This window comes from Pogona vitticeps, chromosome 3, assembly GCF_051106095.1.
Source record: "Pogona vitticeps strain Pit_001003342236 chromosome 3, PviZW2.1, whole genome shotgun sequence".
In the NCBI taxonomy this organism is placed as follows: domain Eukaryota; kingdom Metazoa; phylum Chordata; class Lepidosauria; order Squamata; family Agamidae; genus Pogona; species Pogona vitticeps.
The window spans coordinates 223,279,341-223,301,863 of record NC_135785.1 but is presented as its reverse complement, the minus strand read 5'-3'; the positions used below and the strand labels follow the sequence as shown (position 1 = coordinate 223,301,863).

The window sequence follows — 22,523 nt, the reverse complement described above, 5'->3', positions numbered from 1 at the left end:
AACTCATGTCCAACTTATGTGGCTCATCTCCTGCTTCTGGTGAGCACAACCATTGTATGCAGCATACTTTTTCATAATCAGAAAGAGTAGACTGATTATGCAGTAGTATGAGATGGCATTTACTAAAAACCAGCAAGCAGTCACGGAGTTGCATGATGAATGCAGATGCTATGCTGCAGACAAATCCACAAGACATTTTGTTGTCTGAGGAAAAGGATAAGGACAATCCCTCCCCACTCTGTCCCATGTGTAGAAGCCAACTGGCTTGGCACTTGTGATGGGATAACATCCTTCACAGCATCTAAGCATCAGGCAGGGAGCCCAGAGTAGTTTAGGAGGGACTGTAGTTCAGTAGCCAATCACATGTTTTGCAAGTGGGAGAGGCCAAGTTGAATCCCTGGGATCTCCAAATAAGACTAGAAGAACTCCTACTTTAAATCCTGAAAAATTGCTGCCAGTCAGTGTTGACAATATTGATCCAAAATAATGGACCAGTGGTCTGACTCGGTATAAGGTAGTTTCTTATGTCTCTGTAACTACAGGTGTGACATTACTATCCTTCACCAGAGAGGAAGGTCTGTGGAGTGGGATCAAGATGGCGGTTTTGTTTTCCAGGTGATTGTCTCACATTGCTTGATAGCAGGGTAAAAGGAATCACTGGGGGAACACTCTGGACCCTGGCTTCAGCATTTACAGGGTATAAGACTTCGGTTCATGAACTTTTGGAGAAATAAGCAGGTGCTGTGAGGTGCCAAATTTGAATGAAGGGTTTAAATAATAAGGGGGATGGAAAATCTGAGCAGCATCCACAAAGGTGACTCTAGCTTTTGTGTGTGAGAGATTTGATTGTTGGTTTTCTACTACTACTACTTCTTGTTGTTGTTAAATGAGAAACCAGTGCAGGTGCTCAGTCTGTGCAGACTTTCTAGGAAGGAACTGATTACTACACTCAGCAGGATCTGCACATGTTATTCATCCAATGATCGATTTGGCTACACAGCTGATACCCATGAACGTTTACATTTGTCCATTTCCTTGCAGTATTTCTCACAGTTCCTGGAATCTGCATTTAGATTGACAGTCCCTCAGCTCTTCAGTTGATTCAACAGGAAACTGAAGTGTTTTTCAAAGATGCATTAGTGACTAAAACAAGAATATGGCCTGGGTAACACTGCACTCCATTTTGACTGACTAAGGTATGGTATTAATATTTTAACATTTACATAGCATCACTAATGTATAGAGCATATTAAGATAATTCAAACAAAAGACAGTTTGTAAATATTCACGATGCATTATTTTATTTGTAATCAATTTACCTCTATATTAATTTTATGATGTTCATTCTGTTCAAAATTCAGGCATTTCTGACATGTTTTAAACATTATGAACGATCTGTGTACAAGCAGCTCATGGAATGAGGAAAGGGTGTGGCATGCCTTAAAATTGCAATGTGGCGTCCTCACTCTAAAAACATTAGAATGGGCAGCCCAGTCTAGTCACAAGCCACCTGCACAGGGCTTTGTTCTTGCTTACTAGGAGAAGAGGCCATGACATACAACATAAGTGAGCCACTTTTCAGAACCCAAAGGTGTTTTTGGAAGTCTAAGGGGGACTGTGTAGCCTGTGCATACTCAAAAATGGGCAATGTCTTACATTGATGTATGAAGGAAAGCCATATCCACATTTATTCAGAAGATGGAAGTAAGACTTTTTCCTCATGTTACCTCTCCAGCACAGTTGTCATCAGTAATCTAGGCCACACAAAAATCTTTCTGCTAGGTTAGTCAATGCATCTCTGTGGAGTTCAGGCTTATTTTAACCACAACAGAGATTCTGAGTAAAATTCATATAGATTTCACTAAAATGTCATCATGAAATGCCTGGGATCATTGTCTATGTTTTGTTTATGCTGTATTAAATTGGTGTTCTGATGCCAGTGTTGTTGCTATATTCTCCTGGCATTAATTCTGGAACTGATACATTTCCCATGCGTAATTTCTCCCTCTTCAAATTGCACTCCTTGCTAATATATTGGCTGAACGTTGTCCTCAAATGGCAGAAGCACATGGGGATGTGATGGCAAAAAAACTGAGTATGTGGTCACCTGAAAAGAAAATAAGAATGTAAATTTAGCACCTGTTTTAAAACTTAGTTCATAGGCAGATTAGTTAAAAAAAAGACATTGATTGTACAATGGAACACATTCACTAATGGGTAAGGCCCAATCTGGAAGGAAGAACACTGGCTGAGAAGATGGAGCAGTGCAGACATCTTTTATTTTTTATTTATTTGCTTATTTGTTTGTTTGTTTATTAAACATATACTGCCCATCTAGAATGTGTCTACTCTGGATGGTTTACATAAAGCATAAAAAATAAACTAAAGGTAAAATCTGACCTCTCTTGCGGTCAGGGTTCTACTTCCCAAATTGGGTTTCATCCAAAGATGAATTGATTCCATTAAAATGTTTATCTTAGCCACACCTCCAGAACCAAATGAGGAAACACATGCCTTTCTTCATTTCTGGAAAGTGAGCCATAGCTTGGTGGAAGAGTACATGCCTTGCATATGAAAGGTTGAAGGTTCAATTCTCTGTGTCTCCACGTCAAGCTAGGAGAGAATCTTGCCTATATCCCCAGATATCCCCTGCCACTTGTAAGAGAACCAGTGACATCTAGTATTCAGTTCAGATGAGGACAACATCTTATGTACTTTTCCACAGAATATTCTAGACTCACTGAAACACACAAATTACCAATCAGCTAAGAGTTCTTCCTAAACACATATATCCTCTTAACATCAAAGAAACTCTAGGTAGATTAAGATATTTCTTCATTTTTCGCAGTCACCATGCTATGAAGACTCAGTTGTCTAAAGGAATCTATTGAGCAATAAATCTTGAGGCACATGTGTTTGTGACAAGATGCAAATGTCTTCCTGTTTGTGGCTGGAATCCATGATGTCTTTCCAAAACACACGATCCCATATGGATTCCATGGCACAAGAATGTCAAAAGTTAGCATCGGATGGGGTCATAAAACAGATGTGTGAATCCTTTATGGTTCTCACTGATTTTGGCTTTGCAGAGTTCTGATTTGGGCTATGAAGCCTTACTACATTTCAAACTGCAAAATTCTTTATGCTGAAAGAGCAGTTTACGTGCATATGAAAAGCATTTATTTTATTTGTTTTAAACCACTTGTTAGCCAATGCCTCTTGGTACTTCCTTGTGGTCCTTCAGGCTTCGTTAAGTAATTTGTGCCAGTGGAAAGTAGAAAGCACTGTGTAACCTTGATTTAATTAGACTGTAGTAAGAGGCTGTCAATGCCAGACATCTGACATCATTAAAAATTACCCTATCAAGACTCATTCAGCCACATATGTTGTGATAACTTCATAGGGATTCCTTTTTAAATATATATATATTTTTGTGTATATACACAAACAGTTCATATATATGTGTGTGTGTGTGTGTGTAATATGAGCTGCTTGGTCAATTAATAGCTCTACAGAGCTATACTGCAAATGGAGATTCATGAATGTTTTCAAGCAGAAAAAAAATGTAACAAGCTATCAACAAGGACAAAACATATCATTGTGATGTAAATTTTCTTAATAACAGAACTGTTGAGATTTCTCACAGATTGAGATTTCAAAAGAGGAAGATTTCTATAACATATCGACAACTTTTCACACTGCTGACAGCTAGTTCTATAATTCCCTTTATATTCTTTGGACAACTAACTTTTTACACAATAAAAGCTTCTGAAGAGCCTTTGTGAGAATCTGGAACACTTGACACATTTCAGCAATAATTTCAGCCTTTTAATAAAAGAAGATAGATCACAGAAGGAATAGCAAAAATAAAAGTCTCTTGAACTGTCTTTCTGTTTTCAACAAGCACAGTTAATGCTCCTGAAGATAAATAATTTATCAGGAAAACACATTCCATTGTGAAAGTTATAGTTACTACTCTGAATTATAAACTGTTAGAAGGAAAACTGGTATTATTTATTCATTTATTAAACATGTTTCTCAACTACTTTTTGACTTTTCAAGACCATGGCGCTTCCAGCATAGCTTGCAATACAATAAAGTAAAATTCAGTATAAAATTGTAAAGCCAGCTCTAGTTTTAACAATTTTAAATTGTCAGTTAAAATAAAATTCATATATCTCACATATTATGTATTACAATGATCCAGCGTTGCCCACGCACCGAGGGGGAACATCCGGAGTGCGCTCGGACACCAATTCCAAGAAGCTGTCCCAGGGCATGCCTCTCCATCACCTCCACTCCAACATGGCCCTTGCACAAAGCCCCATGCTTCGACCCCAGCTGGTCTGTTCTGCTTACTTGGCTGCCCAGAACACATAGCTGCAGCCACATAAATGAACTCAAACTTGGTATGGTCACATCCCCGAACCGGAAATGATAAAAACACAAAACCGCAATGTCAGCACCTACAACTGTGGTAAAGGTCATAGGTAACTCCGATACCTGTGGGAAGCCCACCGTCCCACCTTTTTAACATTCTCAACACTGTACCCAAGCAGCCACTGTAGGACTGACATCTATGCGAAATGAATGGGTGCCAAAACACCAACTCTGGATCCTGGCCTTTCGTAAGGCCTGAGAAGTAACTTTCCAGAATTGATATTTGGCAAGCAGAGATGAATCCTTATGCCTCAGGAACCCCCCCCCCCCCATCCTCATCACCTATGAACCTCATGTATACTATTGCCACCCTAACAGGGCAAATCTTAGCAATAGAACCTTGTCCCAACTCTATAACTTGATGGGTGTTCCCTGCCTGTCTGGCTCTCCCTGCTGATGTCTCTACCGGATGGGCAGGCAAAGAAGCCCCAGCCCAGCAGCTCCGCCCTGTGCCGGAGGGGCCCATCCATACTTGGTGAAAGCCAGCTATAGGAATTTTTGTAAACCAAGTTAGGACTGACAGTGCTGCTTAGATGAACCAGTTATGTTGAATCAGTGTAAGGCAGCAGCTATCTTTCAGGGAAGCACAAAGGAAGCAAAGTCTTAAGAATTTCCATCTCCATATCAACATATTCTCCTTAGAAAGACAACAGGGGGAAAGATATCTGAGACTAACTAGTTGCCTTGCTGAGTATAGACTCCCACTGGTTCAGGTTACTTCTTAGAAGCATTGGTGCTCAGCCATGTCCCACAGTGGGAGGATATCTTTCCTGTTCAAAATGACCCTGAGAACACTGCTATTTCTCTTGTCTGTGACCTTCCATTTTCCAAAACCTATAGGCTTCTTATGGTCAATAAATAAAAACTAGAACATCAGACCTAAAATTAGATATGCACATTAGAACAGGGAGAATAGCATCTTTGAACATTCTAATCCTCAGTGGAAAAATAAGAATAAATGTTCTGACAAAATATTGGCCTTGTTATTTCTGAAAACAGTTAAGACTAGGGATCACTAGCAGGATTTACAGAGGAAGCAGATGTCAGGAAGTAACATTTTTTCCTCCCTAGAATGTAAAAGTGTTGCTTAATTTCTGTTTTCTTTCTTCTTTTTCTTTTTCTTTTTTCAAGGACAGGAAAAGGAAAGAGGCACAGAGAATGCCGTAATCTCCAGACATTACATCTTCCACATCGTATACCCTTTCCTCTAACCATGAGTGTGTTAGGATAGTTGTGGTCACTGAGCACTGAACTTGAAGCTAATTCAGTTTGAACATTCTGGTCTTGGTGTGAAGGGTGGAAATTAATGTGATGATAACCACTGAATTCATATGAGAAAATATATAGGCAAGCTGACTTTTCTGTCATAATAGACAACACTCTTATTCAGGTAAGATGCTATTTTCTCCCAAATGAGTATATTAATCATCCCAGACAATTTTCATATTAAAAAAGGAAATGTTTATGAAAAATCATATTATTTATTCTAGTGGCCGTTCAGTTTAAAAGAAAAAGAAAAGAAAATTTCGTAATTTGGATTGCAATGCCTTATGCTGATGACTATGCTTGCGATGCAAAAGTCATTGATACGAAATAGTAAACCAGTCATGGAATAGTTATAAATGTTTTCCCATCAGAATACTTGTACACAGATTGACCTCTGTGGAGAAATAGAAGGGAATTTTGCAATAATAAGTAGGGTCACTATTTGCTAGGCAAACAAGGTGAAGGGGATGGAACCATAGTTACCTCATGTATTATTATGTTTATTATGTTATTTTTATTGTTACTATATTGTTGCTTTGCCATTTTTTTGTAATATTTGTCTTTATATTGACCAAAATCTAATGTATTGCAGTGCCAGCATGAAAGATTTAGAGAGCAAAAGAGCCGACAACAAAGAGTATATTCTATCCTGACATAACAAGCCCTATATAAGCGTTTGCTCTCTCCTTTGGACTTCTCTTCTCAGTGCTGGACCACCAGAGATTCAAGTGGTGGTAGTGGTGGTGTATTTATATGAGGCTCATGCTTGTGACTATATCTCATCCAGTTTTATGGAAGTGCAAAAATCCAGCTGAATCTTATCACAATTCTTCCTTTTTTTTTTCATTCACCACATTCACTCCACTTAAGATATGCAAGTACCCCACCACCAGATGAGAATCCATATATAATTGTCAAATATATGCATTTTTATATGTGTTTTCCCATTACTAAACCATATTTGAGCATTTTTATATACAGTATGTGTGTTTTTTCTCCCAAATGCATCTTTGCTGTTCTAGAAATAACCTTGTAGCCTCAGAAATCTATTTCTGGCCTCAACATTTGTTTCAAAATGGTGGAAATGCATTAAAGCACAAACACAACAAAGTCTTTCACCTATACAGTGCCATTCTTTCCATGGACAGCATGACTGCCTGCCTCGGGATATAGTAATTTCAAGGTCCTGCTGTGCATATCTTTTCTTTATTGCCTTGTCGTGTCCATGAAAATGTAGGATGTGTGAATCATGTGGTAGATAAGAATGAATGTTGTTGGAAAACATGGACACTTCTAGGTCCAAAGCCAGCCATTTCATTATCCTGATTTTAAGGAAAGAACCCCTCGGATGGTAATTCAAGACACCAACAAATCCTAGAAAGATGGCAGTGGGAAACCCTGAGTGCGTTGTGGGCCTGGAAATGTCTTCTGAGTGTAATAGGGGTTAAGCAGCCTCTTGGGCAATTGCAGCGTGAAGACCTATCATAAATCATAGTCACACAAAAGACAGACTCAAATAGACAACTTCTTTACACTGAAAATGTGTTAGAATGGCAGAATATCTTAGGTAATGAGAAAAACATCCTCTTTGTGCTGGTGCTAGGCTCTTGTGGTAACCATCAAGGAAGTGAGATATTTTTCCCCTGAGTACCTTCTGTGTAGCTAAGCTAAGCTTTAAGCATGTCTAGCAAGGGTGGCATTCAAGGGGCCACAAAGCACGGGTATTCCAAGCGTTGTCTAGAAGCACTGAGGAGGACCCATAATGATTTGTATAATGCTACGAGGGAACATGTTTGTTTTTGTTTGTTTTTTTGTTTTGTTTTTTAGTAGGAGGTGGTGAAAAAGTGATTGAAGGGAAATAGCTAAATGACTCCCCAAAAGGATAGTGTAAAAGGTGAAACTGGTTAGAGTGTTGTAAGTGCAGTGTTTTGTGGTTTTTTTTTCCAGGAGTGGTAGATGGTCAGTGACTTAAATATCTGGCTACAGAGGCAGAGGTTGGAAGTTCAATTCCCCACTGTGTCTCCAGGGAAAAGAGCCAGCCTGTGTGGCCTTGGGCAAGCTGCACAGACCCAGGATACCCCGAGAAGAAGGAAAAGGTAAACCACTTCTGAGTACTCTATACCTCAAAAACCCTGAAAAGAGTAATCATTACTCAGAATTGGCTCGATTGCACGTTCTTATTCTTATTGACATATGTTTATGAATAGTTTGGAATGGAATTATTATTATTATTATTATTATTATTATTATTATTATTATTATTATTATTATTATTATTATTATTATTATTATTATTATTATTATTATTATTATTATTATTATTTATTTATTTATTTATTTATTTATTTATTTATTTATTTATTTATTTATTTATTTATTTACTGGCCAGGTATGTAAACCATACCCGGAATTTAATATGGCTACTGGCCACACTTAAAAACACTACACACACACACACACACACCATAGACAGAAAATTCACAAGACAATTAAGAGCAAATTCTACAAAAACCGATTGCCTCAACTCCCAGTTGCGTCAGAAGGTTACAAATTCAGAAGTTTGATGGCACAGGGAAAAAAGCTACTTTTGTGCCTCGATGTTTTAGTATACAGCGTCTTGTATCGCCGACCAGAGGGGAGAAGATTAAACAAGTTGTGACCAGGATGCCGTGGATCTGCCGTGATCTTTTCCGCTCTCTTTTTAACCCGTGCAATGTACAACTCTTCCAATGATGGCAAATCAGCTCTGATTATTTTTCCAGCAGTTCTGACAATCTTCTGAAGCCTGAATATGCTCCTATAGTATGTATATTTCAAGTGACTATCCATATTAGTCTGTTGCATAAAAAAACATCAAAAACAACTTAAAAACAAACATTTTTTTATTTAGCATCCACTTCTGCACAGTGGCACTTGGCCAGTCTTCTGGAGATAGGGAGAGATTATTTTTTTTCATGCCAGGTGGAATTTGATATTGACAGGGTTTGTTTGTTTTTTAACTTTCCTTTGATATCTCCTTAGCAACGTATTAAAGGAAAGTCACATATGACAGAATCCTCTTGTGTAGCTACAGTGGGAATAACTCAGTATTAAACTCATAGCTGCATTAAGTTACTCCCACTGTAACTTTTAAAAAGTGCCAAAGGGGGAGTACTATCAACAAAGCACTTTGGCCAGTGGATGCTTAACTGTGGCAAAGGCAATCATGCAGGCAGCTACACAATCAAATCACACAATTCCCTGTTGCTGGGCATTATGGAAAAAATATGAACAGGATTTTGCCCATAGTAAGGATTCTGAACAGGATTTTGCCATTGTGTTTCAACGGATGAAGTTTGCACTGTTTAATCTGCCATAACTGGCAGACACGAAAGGAAGTGGAGAGAAATTGAAACCCTCAAACTAGTAGGAGGGTATGAAAATAGAAAATGGCAGCTACGGAAGTAGGTTAAACCAACTGCAGGAGGATTCTTGCCCTGGCCTAGCTTGACCATTCTTAGTATGGCTTATGCTAACAGTGGAGTCTGAGCATAAGCCTGAAGGGCCAGAGTGGCCTCACACAGTGCCCCTCATCAGCTAGTGTTAGGTAAACTGGATTTGGGTGCATGGGTTCTTCCTCCTTCAGTAGAATGATACATATGTACATAAATGTGAAATAAAGTTGTTGCCAATGCACCTATGGCTGAGTTCTCTTTCTGGGCTCAACCTGCAGTTTACACATGGATTCCACAGAAAACGATGGCAGTGATAAATTCCAAGGGACCTCGAAAACAGACCAGGGACAATGCTGACTAATTATCCCACTTAATTTAGGATGCTGTCATTCCTAATGGAAGACGTCTGTTTCAAATCCGGGGCCCTGTTCAATGCTTTGATTGTAAGTGGCTTTCTTTAAGATTCCCGTGTGACACTCTTCTTTCTTCTCTTTTTCCTCAGCTGTTTTCCTAGAAATGCCTCTGTACGGTTGCACCTGCACGGTGCATACAAATTTACTGGCCGAACAACTGCCAAAGAGCGACTTGAAGTAATCACATTTCTGTGAAAATTAGCACTGCTCTTTCTGTCTGTGAAACATCTGCTTTGAGGGATACAACAGCAGCTGCAATGATCTAATAGTAAACAAAGCACTTCAGATTTCAATTGTACAAAAGGGGCTTTCAGTGGAATGATAAATTACTTAAATTAAGCCACAGTTTTCCAAGTACCTAATTTCAACTTTGCTCATAATGAACACATTTTCTTGCAGCTTCTTTACACCTGTTTGTGCTGGAAAGCCAGTAAACATTGGTTGTCTATTCCATTAACGTTGGGTTCTTGTATATATTTATCCAGTATTAGCCAATATATACATAATTTGATAAGACATTTCTTATACAGCGTAAATCTGTTTGGGTGATATACTTTTTCAAACAGCTCAGACAAAATAATCTATGATCCATACTAACATTTATTTATTTTATAACTCACCTCTAAAAAAGATGTTCAAGGTAGTTAACAATAATAGACCAGAGATTGAAAATAAAATATTGATCAATGATGATATAAGAATTAATAAATGTACATTTAATGACAATGAAGACTATATCAATAGAAGTCAATAAAAGTCAGCCAAGTCAGTTAAACTCCCTCCAATAACAGACTAATGTACATGTCAAAGGACTGCTGTAATATAAAGCATTTTTAATCCTGTCAGCAAAAACAACACCAGGAGTAGCCAAATTAGCCTCTCTTAGCAGGAATTCTAAAATCTTGGAGTAACAGCTGAGAAGACCCTCTTTTGTATTATCTCAAGTAATTTGGCCTGTCATGTTGTAAAGGTTGAGAGATTGGCCTGCTCCAAAGATGATACTATTACATGAGAGTATGTTGTTTAAGATAGCTTAGTTGCCTCCTATATAGGTCTTTATAGGTTATAATCAGCACTTTGAACTATGCCCAGAAAGACTCTGTTAGCAAGCAAAGTTGTTGTAACAAGGGAGTCACATACATACCTTAGTTTTCCCATGTAATAGTCTAGCTGTAGCATTTTAGACCAGCTGAACTGTCCAAACACCGTACAAGGGGAATACCACATAGATCATTATACATGAAGTTACATGAGATGTGTCCTTTGGGCCAGATCATATATGTTCAGAAATAACTGCAGCTGCCCTAGGTTCTGTTGTGCACACACACTTCTGCCTACCAACCAAACCTGGGCATCCAGGTTTGGGGCCTAAATGGAGGGCTCTTCCAGATTCTGGAAAAAATTCAACCTCCCGCTCCCTCAGTTCATTGTGAAGGATCACAGTGATTTGTGTCTGAATTTCAATTAAAAAAGACATTTTCCCAAAACCTACGGTATTTCTCCTCAGGAAGTCTTTGAACTCCTCTAAAACTACGTAAGAAATACACTTGTAGGACCTTTCCTTCTAGAGATCTTTCTGATGATCTAGTGCAGGGCAGTGGATTTAGCTAAATATTGTACTGTTAAGCTGTGACTTCATTTCTGTCTGACCTATGTATTTGTGAATAAACTGAAATATTATAGAACCCCTAAGTTTCCAGTGACCTCCTTCTAAAATAGGCTGAAACTGGATAAGTGCTATATCTCTTGTAAATTTTTCACTGCTCAAAGTAAACAGTGCATATATATATTCTAGTATCCTTCATTTAGCAAAATTGCACTTACTCTGTTGACTTCAGAAAGGTATAAATCACCTTGAAACCAAGGACTTTGCCCTTAACTGGTTTTCAGATTGGGCTGCTAGCTGCATGTCTGGATCGACACACTTTGCCATTTCCCCATTAATATCACTTTCCTGAGTTTGAAATTAATGCCCACATATATACAGTATGCTGCCATATAACTAGATTCTTTGCTACCCTGGAGTAATTAGCTTGAGATCTGAAGCATAATTTAAGGAGAAATGAACATGTCCATTGTTTTAATCACACCACTCAATCATACATAATGTATTTTAAAACATTTTTTTCTAAAGCATAATCTGTCTTTATTCTTCATTAGATGAGTTTCCATCTATATATGATGAAAATAAAATGAATTTTTTGTAACTTGCTGATTTCAACATGGCTTTTATCTTATACCAAAATTTTTGGGTAAGCCATGATATGGGAAATTTATTTTCTTCTTTTTACATCTATCTTATCTACATGGGTCATTAGTTACTGGAGTAGTCCCTTCCCTAAAATTTTGGGTTGATGTACCCGTTGACCCAAAGCACCAGGCACCTCATTTATATTATCTGGTGGGCTGTGGGAAATAAACATCCAAAATAAATTCCCTGTTCACTATTCTTGCAGGAGAAGAATTGGCTACTTGAGCTTTTTCTGATTAAAGGTAAAGGTAAAGGTTCCCCTTGACAATTTTTGTCCAGTCGTGTTCGACTCTAGGGGGCGGTGCTCATCCCTGTTTCCAAGCCATAGAGCCAGCGTTTTGTCTGAAGACAATCTTCCGTGGTCACATGGCCAGTGCGACTTAGACACGGAACACTGTTACCTTCCCACCGAGGTGGTCCCTATTTTATCTACTTGCATTTGCATGCTTTTAAACCGCTAGGTTGGCGGGAGCTGGGACAAGTGATGGGCACTCACTCCATCACGTGGATTCGATCTTACAACTGCTTGGTCTTCTGACCCTGTAGCACAGGCTTCTGCGATTTAGCCCGCAGCGCCACCACGTCCCTTACAGCCCCACCACATCCCTTTTCTGATTAACTTCTATTAAAATGTCATATATGAATGTTGAGTGTATAGAAATAGCACAGTTCATATAATGTGTAATTATGTTTAGATAGTATTCTTTTCCATCTCAGGCTTTGGTTATTGCATCACTTTGGCCTTTTTTATTAGAACCACAGAAAGGAAATTGAAATGTGTTGGGAAGTACTTAATGAGACATATGTATTTTGTATGAAATTCCCATTTAAAACATTGGGAATCAGAAATGATCCCATCAGCATCAAATGAGATTTTCATCACATGTCTTCCTGAGTACTCTGTCATGTTAATGAGCACAAGATAATTTCACCCCCTGCTTTAGAAGTTCTTAGTCAGTCCCCGTTTTTGTGAATTTTCTCCTTTCCTTGTGATTTTCCTGCCTGAATTACATTTACAATGTGTGTTCTCTCAGTTGTTCATTCACACACAGAGAGAGACAATGTGTGTTCTCTCAGTTGTCTGTTCACACACAGAGATACACACAAACTGATATATATATCAGAGATGTATTTTTTGCATTGAGTGGAAGATCATAATAAAATCATTAATTTTGTCAATATAAATGCTAAACAGAAATGGGAAATTGAATCCTTGGGTTTGTATTGTGTGCCCTCTGATAAGAAATTAAAGGAAAGGAATTGAATCTGACAGCTCGCAAATTTTATAGCCTTGCATCAAAGGTACAGCACATGTGAGTCACAGTAAATGACATGCATGACATCTCTTAATGAAAGAATTCTTTTATTTATCCTAGAATAAATCCAAACTGCAGGCTCCCAAAGGACTCAAAAGAATAAAGCATGCAATAAAAGGCCATGAAGAAGGGAAGGGGGAATCAAATTGACAAGCTTGTGCTAATTATCTTTGGTATTATAGGACTGCTAATGGAGCTGCAGCTTCACAGTTAATAGAAGTGATCTCATTAGTGGAACATTGAACATCTTAATGTTTGTAAGGGGAGCATTTATTGCATGCAGTTGAGTTATTTCATGCATGTCTCAGAGGTATATATTAGTATCTTGAACAGGTATCCAAGTTACTTGAAGGCCTCACAGTTCTGAATTTTTACTTAATCATTCCAGGGAAGGCCTATTTCAAAGAAATAGATATTGTCATTAATTTTTTTTTGGGGGGGGCACTCCTAACCTACAATGCACATATTTACAAAACCCTTGTCTTTCTTATTTGATTATTATTATGATGATAATGCTGATCTTAGAACTGCAGAGCTGAAAGAGGCCCTATGAATCATCAGGCCCTGTCATGGAGGCACAGCGGGGAATCAAACTCCTAACTTCTGTCTCTGCCGCCAGATACTTAAACCAGAGAGTTGTTCTAATGGTTTCTAGTAAACCATGGGGATTGTGGTCTTGATGCTCTTTAGGTTTTGCAGAGGGCACCTTCCAAAGAACTACAACACCCAAGCCACACTGCAATACAGTACAGAACAGGACTCGTACCAAATTTTGAGCTTCAAGCTTCAAGATCAAATTTCATGTCAAAATCACATATTTTTGGTGAATTTCAATGGTTTCTGAAATTTAGCTTCAGCCTAAAAATAATCTACAGCATCACAAAATATAATTTTATAAGCATAGTGTACTTAGTTAGGTATATGTTTTTAATAATGTCTATTTATTCTTAAAGGCTTTCACAACCAGTATCCAATGGTTGTTGTAGGTTTTTCAGACTGTTTGGCCATGTTCTGGAGGTTTTTCTTGCTAACATTTCGCCAGTCTCTTTGGCTGGCATCTTCAGAGGACAGGAGTTAGAAAAACACAGACAGAGTTCTAACTCTGTCTGAAAAACCTTCAGAACATGGCCAAACAGCCTGAAAAAATCTGCAACAACCAATTACTATTTAATTAATTCAATACCTATAAAGGAAAAATTATTGATAACAAGTTGTGGAAAAACACTGCACCCCTTAAGTTGTTAGCACACACAGAGAGAGATGTTGCAACCAAATTTCTTTTCACTGCCCAATTTCCACTTTTATATCCATATGTGGCTTGCAGAGGGTGCTGCATATATAACACAGACTTTTCTAGAGTGGATTGCAGCAACAAATTAGAACAGAAATTATGCACAACAGGATGTTTACTGTATCTGTAGCATTATCTTAGTGAAATAAAAAAATAAAAGAATTTATAAGAATTAACATTTTCTTAATACAAGGCAACTCATAGTGAAATGGATTTCCCCTTAAACCTCCAAGGTAACATTGCTATATGTTAGCATTTTGCACTCCAACAAATGACAACTAGTTACGCTGAGTAAAACTATGAAAACGTAACTCCCCTCCAGTTTTGGAAAGATATTTATCCCTGGGCTTAAAATGGGGATGGGGGTCCAATATCACACCTGTTCATGGATTTGGTATTATTGACTAATGGGAGGGGACAGAAATTGAGAGTCAAATAAAAATTGGCAGTCACAAGGTAAGTGTGGCCCTCCATATAGTTGCACACTGATGCAGTCGCTGACCTTCTTGTCATGAGTCTTTGCCAAAGTTTAGCCCTCACTCTGGCTGCTGAGGGAGGAGAATCTGGTGGTGATTAAGCTATCTGTGCTTCTAATTGCCCAGCATTTTCCTCAGCTGTAATTAACCCCTCAGATTCCAGATCTTCTTCAGCTGAACTAATGACACATGTATACATTACTGAAACAGTGGTGTCTACGTTGGCTTGGGTATGTCGTGAGAATGGCTGGTGGCCAGATTCCAAAAGATCTCCTGTATGGAGAAGGAGTGCAGGGAAATTGCCCCAGAGGGAGGCCACAGCTGTGATCCCGATATCTGAAAGCAGGATCTGAAGGACTTAGGAATGGACCTCAACAGATGGGAAACCTTGACATCTGAGTGTTCAGCCTGGAGGCAGATGGTGCATCACGGCCTATCCCAATTTGAAGATACCCTTGTCCAGCAGGCTGAGGTGAAGAGGCAGTCCTGAAAGCAGCAAAATCAGGGAGCTGGACAGCCTGTATTTGTCTTCAGTGTGGGAGGGATTGTCAATCTCGAATTGGCCTTCTCAGCCACACTAGACGCTGTTCCAAGTCCTTCATACAGAGCATGTTACCAAAGTCTCTCAAGACTGAAGGATGCCTACAGGAGATTTTATGCTCAATTGCTCTGAGGGTAGTAGTGCTTGCTGGGAGAAAAAAGGAACTGGATGAGAGCACAACCTACTACTTCTAGCTTAGGGGATAGATGAAGTTCTGTTACATTCCTTACACTTTCAAAGGTTTTTTGGAAGTAGAATTTCTGTGATTCTGTAAAGGGTTTTCCTACAATCTCCGAATCACTTGCTACCTCTCACAGCTTCTGCCATTAGTGATTCCAGCCACTCTCTAGAGTCACTTTCCTTGGCTCTGCAGTTACACCTCCTTTCTCAAGTTCTTCTCTTCCTGGACTGACCAAGTTGTTTCTGACCTTAGCAATTTGGAATTCTTATCATACATTTCACTTGGGACCTCTGGTCAGTGATAACCTATCCCTTGATCTGTATTGGCCACCCCATAGGCTTATACTTATGAGCCAATGTAAAGCAGAACAAGGTTCATTAACTCATCTATCAAAATCTGTTCTTTTAAAAAATTTCTTACCTGGTTCAGCTGTGAACCAGTAAGACATATAGCAAATTTACTTGAAGTTAGTACCATGTTTCCCCAAAAATATGACAAGGTCTTATATTAATTTTTGCTCCAAAAAACACATTGGGGCTTATTTTCAGGGGATGTTTTAGTTTTTTCATGTACAACAATATACACTTATTCAAATACACTCATGTCATCTTCTTATGGTTGCCGCACAATGGTGGAGGCTGGGGTTTCACTCAACTGGGGCTTATTTGGGGGGTAGGGCTTATATTACCAGCATCCTGAAAAATCATACTAGGGCTTATTTTCAGGTTAGATCTTGTTTTGGGAAAACAGAGTAAATTGGCAAAAATAAATCCCCAATGTGAAGTATTAATGAGGTTTAGATAACCTTTTAAACTCTCTCTTACACTACTATATTCCATGATGCAATCTTTTTTAAAAATATCAATAGCATTTGAATTTCAAAGCTTAATTTGCTATTGCTTTTAAAATATTGGAAAAGGCTCATTTTCTGCCAGGTTCTCTTATATCACATAATTTATATCCTAGTCTTGTATTCCTTTAAAAAAATTACTAATAGCTTTCTAGCATAATAACTCCCTCTTTAATTTCATAATAACTCTTTCCTTAAGGAAGGACAAGTATTGTTTATCCTTGATGTCTACCTATTACTACCTCTTGTTCCTGTTTTTCATGCAGCAAATCAGAGAGCCAATCAATAATTTTAAGTTGAAACTAAATGAAATCAAGTTTGCCAGATATTTAGGCAGACGTATTCCGCAAGTCCTGTTTTCTTCTTGTAACAGCGGAAGATGCCAACACAAATGCATGGAGCGCAGCTTGGAGCTGTTGTTCCATTTGTTTTGCAGGTGTTTTCAATGATAGCGACTGTTGTAAGAGAAACCGAACACTCTGAAACATGTTCCTTGCAGGTGTCTAATGTAGCAAATGACTTCCCAAGTTCTCTTTAAATTTGTGTTTATGAGTTGCATGAAATCAGTCAGTTCTCATTTTGCGCTGAGGAAAGATGATCCAGTGCTTTTCCCTGGGTCCCAAAGAGCAGGTAATGAGAACAGATATGGGGAAATAAATCGTTTATGGTATAACCCTTAAACCAAATGGAGAAGGAAGTTCCAATGGATGTGACGAGCCTCTGCTCAGTGTTCTTGAGCAATATATACGAAGTGAAAATGCTTCAATTTTTGGAGACAGCAATTTTCTTTCAGTAGTAGGCTGTGTAGCTGATGAAATGGCCACATACATAAGAGCAGCAACAGAAAAGTAACATTTTTCTTCTTTTTATCTACACTTGTTCAGTCATTACTAATTTAGGATCAGTCAGTATCTTAGGTGCTATTGGAAATTACTTCTAAAGCCTCATTCAGGCTTTAACCTGATCACGTGATGAAGGGAAGGTAACTAACACACACAAACATAATGCACACACAATTGTCATTCTCTACTTGTGAAAAGCAAGAGCATGAAGTAGGTGGTTTACCCATCATGTTTCAGAGTTTCCAGCCACATAGACAGACTGACTCTTGTTCAAACTGTCAGATTCCTTGTGTGGAGAAGGCAACTGAAATCAGAGGGTCTAGTCCAGGTGTCTCAAACTCAATTTACCTGGGGGCCACTGGAGGCAGAGTCTAGCTGAGGCTGGGCCGCTTTAGATTTTCTGCCAAGTGGATCAAGAGCCCGAGGAAGCCACCCAGGAATTTCCTTAGCCTGGCTAAGGTGGTGGTAGAGGAGGAGGGGCGCACGAGCCCTCGTCGCCAGCCATGACCCCCTCCAGCTCCTTCTTCACTACCACCACCACCACCAGGATGAAGAAGCAGAGAAGGGAAGGAGCGCCAGCAACCACCTAGCGGGGGGGGGGGGGAGGGCACAACATAAAATTTTAAAAAAACCCTCACAGAATTCACATTGCCAAAGGACAAAAGCCCCCACCGGTACCCGTGAAATTAAACAGAACAGGGCAGGGCCCCCACAGGTGCACACACATGCACGCACACAAACACACACACACAGAGGTCCGGCAACCTTCCTCTGAGGGCCCCCCTCAAAAAAAGGTGCACTCAGCAGCAGCTACCCCCACCACGTCAGAGGAGCAAACTTTGTGAGGCAAGCCCAGGCAGCCTCCAGAGCCGAGGCGGCTGAAGCAGGACAAAGAGGAGGAGGAGGAAGCACCGCTGGGTGCTGAGGCAGCTGCTGGTCAGGCTGTGCTGGGAATGCCGAGAGAGAAAGAGAGCCAGAGAACCGCTTCCCTGGAAGAGGCGGCAGCAGCGGCAGCTGCTGTTGGCGGCTTGGAGGCACTCTTCGAGGATGGGCTGGGAGCTAGCTCCACTCGGCAGCGGCTTGGGCACTCAGGGAAAAGGGACGGCAGCGCACCTCGCTCGCTGGCTTTCCCCCAAGACAGTGCCTCTTGCACCCTCCATCCAGTACTGCAGCCTGCCAGCCGGCAGACAGGAGGGCTGGCTGGCAGGCTGCAGTTCCGTATGGAGGGTGCAAGAGGCGCTGTCGTGGGAGAGAGCCAGCGAGTGAGGCCAGGCTTTTTATTATTCTTGACAGCAGAGGACGTGTGGGTGCTTCAGGGGGCAGGCAAGGCAGGGGCCACAAACTATCATCCAGCGGGCCGCAAATGGCCCCTGGGCCACATGTTTGAGACCCCTGGTCTAGCCATCTTTACATGCTCACATTGGATTAACTAGTCCCTTCTTGAATGCCTGGATAGATCATGAGCAGCATAGATTTCACGTAGCCACCACTGTGCTTGGATCTACTTTCCTTGTGGCTTTGCAAGGGAGAGAACATTACATTTATTACAGAACATTGCATTACAAATCTCAGTTCACTTGCATTATATGATGTCCCACCATGAATCAGAGTTACAGGCGACATATAAGTGTTCATCTTGATAGATCAGATAAGAGCATGGGTGGAGGAAAAAAGTGAGTTGTGAGGTGTGGTGAATGGTCCACTCACTTGCTTTTTTACCAGTGCAGAACAACAATGATATCAAGAGGCATAGTGCAATGATTGTGTCATCAAGGGATCCTATGATTTGTATTTGTATTCTACTTATTAAAAACAGAAATGTAAAATAGATTATTAATGTTTAATACCTGTTATTGCCTCTTTCCTTCCCTGACAACTATCTGAAAGTTTGTGCCATTATTGGTAATGTAAAATGTTTGTGTGTGTGTCTGTCCATCTGTTTAAAGGGCAGAAAAGACTTATTTCACACTAAGGGTATTGAGACAATCACCTATCTCTTTCTTTGCACTTTTGTAATGGAGATATGCAAGATAATTGTAATCTTAATGGTGTACAACAATTACATGTGTGCGTGCACACGCCCCTCTCTCTCCTGTGTGTGTGTGTGTGTGTGTGTGTGTGTGTGTGTGTGTGTGCGCGCGCGCGCGTGCACGTGTGCGTGCGTGCGTGCTGCGGTCTCTTTTGGCCTCTGGATCCTTTAAGCAGTCCCCTATGTATAATATAGTATAATTTCATAATATTTCCTGGAAATTAGCTACTTCTGAGGTAGTATGCCTCAGGAGGGGTTTGTCAAGTATCTGCAGATGGTTCTGCATAGGGTGTCCAAACTGGTTGCCTGGAGTGATGGTTTGTGGGGCAGTCTTGCAGTTACCTAGATTGGTTACTAGCCAAAGACTAAGGCTAATTATCTGCTTGTGAGGCATGTACCATTTTGTTCCAAGCCAATTGTGATTAATTTGGGGTATATAAAGTCCTGGAATTGTACCTAACAAATCTCAACCTACACCCTTGCCTCACAAGTTATTTGCTGATTAGCTTCAGGAGCTTTTTTCCTTTTTTTTTTTTTTTTAACTGAGAAGTTTCCAACAGCAAAGGAATGTGAGTTTTGCAGTTTTACTCTGTACCCCTCAAGGGACTTCAGGGACCAACAATGGGTGATAATCATTCACAAAACTGGTTGTACAGGTGCACACATACTGTACATTCATTATGTCTTTGAATAATGTTACAGGATAATTGAACAGATGCTATAAATATCCTTGGTAAGCCGTTGTGTTTTGTGTTTGCATCTACCTTTCATATTTACAGTACAAGCATGAAAGTCTATCATTTGTTGACCTTTTTGACAACACAAGAGACAATTGCTTAATTTAATTTCACTTGCTCCTTTGACTGAAGTCTTATGATGTGGCCTTAACTGACCTTTCATATAATAAGTGCTGAATGTGGTATTCATGGCTTGGATGCTGTACACAAGGAAAGCGCATTGATGTTTTTTTTTTAGTATTACTCCTCAAAACTGAGGAAAAAATGGATAAAACCAGTTATGAGCCTTTTAAATACATTTACCTTTGCCGTTTAGAAGCATGATCTATACAGTTGTGATTAATATTCAGAACTTTCTCATTCAATTTCTTAACTTGGGAAATTGAAGTTTTATATGGTTGAAGAAGATTGTGTCTCCTCATCGTCGTTTAGTCGTTTAGCCGTGCCTGACTCTTTGTAACCCCATGGACCAGGGCACACCAGGCCCTCCTATGTTCCACTGCCTCACGGAGTTTGGTCAAACTCATGTTGGTTGCTTCGATGACGCTGTCCAACCATCTCATCCTCGGTCGTCCCCTTCTCCTCTTGCCTTCACATTTTCCCAACATCAGGGGCTTTTCCAAGGAGTCTTCTCCTAACACTTCACAGTTTGGTACACATTTTTGTGATTTTTCCATTTATGCTGCATGTTGTGTTCCTCATGCAAGTCAAGCTGTAGAGATTAGCAACATTTGAAACAAGCAACGAGAAATATTCAAATGTAGGCTGAATAGTCTTGTTTCTCAAGCAACACTGAATTATTTAAAAATCTGTTATGCAAATATGGAATGGCTGTGAATGGAAGGTGGCAATTATTTGCAAAACATCAAATTATTACAAATCAAGCTTTCCAAATGGAAAGTAAAATTAAATTATTCCTTTTTTATAAACTCAGTTGAACAGATTGAATTCTTAGAAGAGATAAGCCAAATTCGAAGTGACATTCATTGAATAAAATGTAGCAGTAACTCATTACTAGAGTAGGTCCATTGAATCATTGGGGATTTGGTAATTCAGCTCCTCCATAAATTCCACTGATGCAATGACTCTACTCTAGCTGTGACTTTCTACTGGATTTCAGCCATCATGTCATTCATCCTTGTTTAATTCATTTTTCTCTTGGTGATATCAAGTTCCAGGGTCCCCAAAGTGAATCAGGACCATGGGATATGTCATGAGAAGGGCCTTATCCTTGTGTTCCTATCATCATTTCAGTCAGAATCACTGTCTCCTCCCAGGTATTCATGATGTGATAAGACCTAGTACATTTCTCCATTCAATCATGCTGGTGTGTGTGTGTGTGGGGGGGGTTCTGGACCCGCATGTAGTTCAAAATATGTGTCTAACTCTTATGCCCCTCAAAATGTAACCACAAAGCATAAACAGTTGATTCACACACACACACACACACACACACACACACACACACACACACACACACACACACACACCATGATGTGTGTTAGCTTCCCAACATGCTCCAGCACCTTCCCCAGTTGCCATATGGAACCACCATGACAGGAGTGGGGACCAGCCAGTTCGCCGCCACCAGGCCAGGGACACTGCTAACAACAGGGCTCTAAGTAATCCTGAGACCCATCTTTCTCAAGTTGCTTCCTGGAGACAAACAGTGGTACAGTATTTATTGAATATTGATTGATTGGAGAAAAGTTTTATAACCAAATCCATGCAATTCAAGGGAGAAGTGCAATGCCAAATTAACTGATTCTAGTAGGTCTGCTCTAAATGCCACTCAGTCTGCATCCACAACATTCAGCTTTGTCACTCAGGCAGCTGGGAAACAAAATCCACTGTAATTCAATTGATCTTTATTGAGCTCTTATTGCAGCCCTGTCTGATAATTATATATTGCTGAGCATTTCAATCATATAGATTTCTTGAATAGGTTAATGAATACTTTTGATTTAAGTTAACATTTTTTCCTATTATTATAATCCCTCTACAAATAAAATGATCAACATTTCCTTTAAAGTTGTTCCATCTTTCACAAGCAGCTTAATAAGCAATAAAGTTAGTGTCCCCACATTCCACTATGTATAATGTAAAAGAATGTTAAATGTTCACATGATAGGTGTGAACACTCCAAGCTACATGGGAAAACTAAAAAGAAATGTGCATAGAATGTGTACAGCACATGTGCAGAGATGTACAGTTCTTTAGCTGAAATACAGTTCATGTAACTTTATACTGCATGATGAGGATGGCATCAGGTGGCATTGAAAATCTTTAATTTAATTTAGAACATTCTATTCCCTCGTCAGGGATTTTCCTATATTAAATTCTCCCACACACCATCCTGAGTTTCCCAAAGGCTTCCCCAGGGCAAAACGGGTTCCTAGTGAACCCCCTCACTGAAAGGAAGGGATTTTTAAACTAAATTAAAGGTTTCCACCACT

General features: G+C 39.6%; 2 long non-coding RNA genes across 3 annotated transcripts in view; one reads left to right on the top strand and one right to left on the bottom strand.

The window, feature by feature from the left end:
• Positions 1-22,523, bottom strand: part of LOC140705632 (uncharacterized) — a 68,556-nt gene that overhangs the window by 28,810 nt on the left and 17,223 nt on the right. The gene's annotated exons all lie outside the window — the stretch shown is intronic.
• LOC140705631 (uncharacterized) lies at positions 1,042-16,993 on the top strand. 2 transcript variants are annotated; one of them, XR_012085065.2, is made up of 4 exons: positions 1,042-1,196; positions 5,572-5,830; positions 7,654-7,802; positions 9,643-16,993. It is a non-coding gene; the product is annotated as an uncharacterized LOC140705631 (long non-coding RNA). The 2 variants fall into 2 exon arrangements; XR_013543295.1 differs by lacking the exons at positions 1,042-1,196; positions 5,572-5,830 and having other exon boundaries at positions 5,857-7,802.